A 4123-nucleotide genomic window follows, 5' to 3' on the forward strand; every position below is an offset into this window, starting at 1 on the left:
ATGCAGTTAATCTCTACCTGGTGGGGGTTCTAATATCTCCAAAACAATTCAAAGATATGACTCAGGATATTATCTATAGTCCTTGAGGAGGAACTAAAGGTCCTTGACTCTGTTTTATGGACAAACTATTAAGATTTTGTCTTGCTTTCTTTGTTTTTGCATTTTCTCACTTCTTTGGTTAAAATGGCTCTTTGAAACTCAGGGAAGGCCTACCGGGCTAAAGCTTTTCTACAGACAAGAGGCAGTGGACTCGGGGATCTGTTTCAGGGAAGGCCCCTTAGGGTCCTGTTCCATTTCACTTATAATAGTCAAATTTAGAGACAGAAAGCTGAATGGTGGTTTATAGGAGCTAGGTGAGGGGGAACAGGGCCACTGTTTACTGGGTACAGACAGAGTTTCAGTTCTGGAGATGGACGGTGGTGATGATTGCACAGCCGTGTGAAAATATTAATGCCACTGAATTGTACATTTAAAAATGTTAAAATTGTACATTTTATGTTATATGTATTTTATCACAATAAAAAAATGAAGCAAAATAGGGTGAGGACATAAGATGAGGTAATAAAGTGAGTAGGATTGATATCTTTTCCTACCAGTTGGGGTCGGAATGGAGAGTGTAATAGGATTGTTACATTTCTTTTTGCCACATAAACTCTGATGAATCTCTTTCCCTGTCCTCCATTTTCTCTGGAAATGATGAGTGAAAAGGAAAAAGGATCTTCATCTCCAGTTACAAAAAGAGCAATAGAAGTAACCTCATTCATTCCAAACAAACAGGTTTCTTTCTTCCTCAGAGTTGCCTTCTCTTCTCTTCCTACTCCCCTCTAAGCAGAACACCGATGTGATTGGAAATGGCAGCAAAGCTCACCATTCATTCATAGTAAGGGCGCAATAAAAATATCTATGAAAATTGATATTTACAAAGTATGCATTTCATGAGAATCTACCAAGAGGGGAGCAAAGTGAAAATGAAAAGTATTAGCTGCTCAGTCGTGTCTGACTCTTTGAGACCCCATTAATTGTAGCCCCGCCATGTTCCTCTGTCCATGGGATTCTCCAGGCAAGAATACTGGAGTGGGTTACCATTCGCTTCTCCACGGGGTCTTCCCGACACAGGGACTGAAACCGGGTCTCTTGCAATGCAGCAGACTTTTTGCCATCTGAGCCACCAGGGAAGCCCTAGAGGGGAAAGGCCCTCCTGAGATGCAGGGGTTCCCTGAGCTATGTTTATACATCTGCACTGCAAAACAGGCAAGAATGACAGAATAATATTTTAAAGTTATATTTTCCCCAGTGTCTTCCCTTCTCCAAACAGGAAGCAAAGATGCTCTTTGTTGAATAAGGGGAAATACATGACAGAATAAGCAGTCCCTAGAAGGAGAGCTGGTGATCAGCAGGCTGCATCAGGCTTCTGAGAAGCTAGGTCTGACGTCTCACAATATTGATCTGCATATTACTGTCTGAAATTGGTAAACATTTAACAGTTGGGAAACGTCACACAAAAATCTGGGTTTTTGGTTTCTCTTTAAGTATGGGAAGATAGCTTGAACAATCTTGTTTGTTCACCTGGTGACAACAAGCTGGATCTCTGAGCTGCAGCTGTTGCATTTAGATGGTGTATAAGTTAGGATAGCATAGCCCTTCAGATTTCAGTGGCATAACCTAAGAGAAGTTGATTTCTCATGTGTAACAAGCCCAGATCAGGTATTTCAGAAGCTGGGGCTCCCTTTCTGTGTCTCCACCATCCCCTAGGAGTTTGGAGTCTTCAGTTTCAGCCCACAGAACAGGAAAGGAAGTGGAGGAGCATGCTGTTTCTCAACCTCCTTGGTCTGAAAGTGGTATTCTCTGTTCCCTTCCATTGGTGTGTCCCAGCCACATGACCTGCCTTGATGCAAAGGGAGCTGGGAAATATGGAGCCTGACAAAGGCTCTATTGTACGGAAGGGGAAGCATACATGTGGGGTGGGTTGGAGCAACTTTGCCATAAATGGGCATGTGCATGTCAATTCACCACAGTCTCACCACCATCTTTCTATACCTGAGTGGCCCTGGCTGAAGGTGTTTGTAGACAGAATGTTTGAGGATGAAGCATAGAAAGAGATGGATTCTTTCTAGAACGAAAAAGAGACCTCCTCGGGTTGGGAGAGAGACAGAGACCCAAGAGAGAGACAGAGGTCAGCAGGTCCCTGAGTAAAGGGCCTTATCTGTAATGTCATCTAGGACACTACAAGCCTCTCTGAGGAATAACTGCATGGCATGTCTTGGTGGACAGGATGACGGCCACTCTTTTGTGTGTATGCTCAGTCTCTCAGGCTTGTCCGACTCTTTGTGACCTCATGGACTGTAGTCTGCCAGGTTCCTCTGTCCATTGAATTTTCCAGTCAAGAATACTGGAGCATGCTCCCATTTCCAGGGATCAAACCCGTGTCTCTTGTGTCTCCTGCATTGGCATGCAGTTTTTACCACTGTACTACTTGGGAAGCCTGGATAGCCACGCTGTCTCCACCCAAATGAGTCATAAAAGTGGTAGAGAGCTATTGAAGTAGCATATAGACTTCAACAGTGGCAACAACTCAGCTAAATTTTCTGGGGAAGGAGGACCAAATGGATAAGTGCTTCCCTCTCTACTCCATGCCATGGAACTGTGTAACTCCCTGGGATGAACTCCCCCACTCCCATAGTAGGTTAGCTGCTTGGGGCCTACAACTAAGTCATTACATGCAATAATGGATATGTGACAATCCTTGCACACTTGAGTTTATGGATAGACATTCATACCCTGTATTCAATTTTGCAATTTTCTAAATGAAGTTGCAGAGGAAGACAGTGAACCTTGTTCATTTCAGCTTTTTCTGGAAACTTTGCCCTCCACCACCCAAAGCTAAAGCAGGACCTCCTATCCTAGCGCAATCCCTCCCACATACCACAATAAAGCCAACAAAAGTCCTAACCTTGTCAGTTTGCAAACCTTTCCAAACTAGGGTGGTTGACACTGGCTGGTGTGATGGTGGAAAGCCCCAGGACAGGCATTCTGTGTATTTCTGGTGTATCACTTTTGCTCAAAGATTTGGGAAAATATTTTAATAAGAAACTGGGTTAAATTAAGGAGTAGAAGGCAAAATTCACATTTTAAACAAATGATGAAATTCCAGACTTCGAAGGAACTTTTTTCTTGCAGGAAGGGGGCCTCCCTATTTCAGAGTTCCATGTGGGTCTCCACTGGAGTTCTGAGAAGAACACTTTTGTGGAAAAGTTTCAGCTGTGCTGGCCCTGTGCCTGGCCCTGGCTTGGGCTGAGGTTCCCCAGAGGTATCGCTTTCTTGTTAATATCTCCTCACGTTTCTAAACTCACAGCTTGTCACCGCCTGCGAAACCCGAGAGGTAATGCCAGGTTCCAGCTCGCTCTTTTCACAAGAGGAAACGGAGCATCAGCAACTTAAAAGGACTTGCCTGGGAAGCATCTAGACTTCCCAGGTCAAAGCTCCTCTCAGCGTCCTTGGCAACACACGTCTCTTAATCCTACTTTAACCCTTGGCCCCTTGATGTTTTGCAGAGAACCTCATCTCCCACCCACCCACCCCCAGCCCATAGTTCACCCTGCAGTTCCATCCTTGGGGGCTCCGCCTCTCCCCTGTAGTATCTGGCGCCCATGGCGGGGTGCTTAGGAAAGTTTAGTGAGTTAATGACTGCTGACTCAAACAAATGCATCACAGTCCAGTCTACGGTCTGGTGAAGATGTAGTTGGATGGGGGTGAGGAATGATTTACCCCGCATCTCCCCGTGCAGCCCACGGAGTCTGAGGTCAGGGTTGGAGGACTGGAACCGGCCTCAAGGGTGCAGAAGTGCCAACGTATTTTGGCAAGGGCAACCGCTTCTAGCCGCCCACGGTTCTCGGGCGGGCAAGCAGCCGAGCCGACAGGCTGGTGCAATCTCCCGCGCGCCTTGCGTTGATCAAAAAGGGTTGAAACAGTAAACGCGAGGTGGAGCAACTGCTCATGAGCTGTGACTGCGAAGCACGACCAATAGGGATGCGAGTCCCGCTGCGCGAACCAATCAGCGCAGGGCCAGCGATAGTGCAGGCCGCTACGGGCGCCTCTCGGAACTAAAAGAGAGCGGAGAGTCCTC

Source organism: Budorcas taxicolor, chromosome 8, assembly GCF_023091745.1.
Source record: "Budorcas taxicolor isolate Tak-1 chromosome 8, Takin1.1, whole genome shotgun sequence".
Classification (NCBI taxonomy): domain Eukaryota; kingdom Metazoa; phylum Chordata; class Mammalia; order Artiodactyla; family Bovidae; genus Budorcas; species Budorcas taxicolor.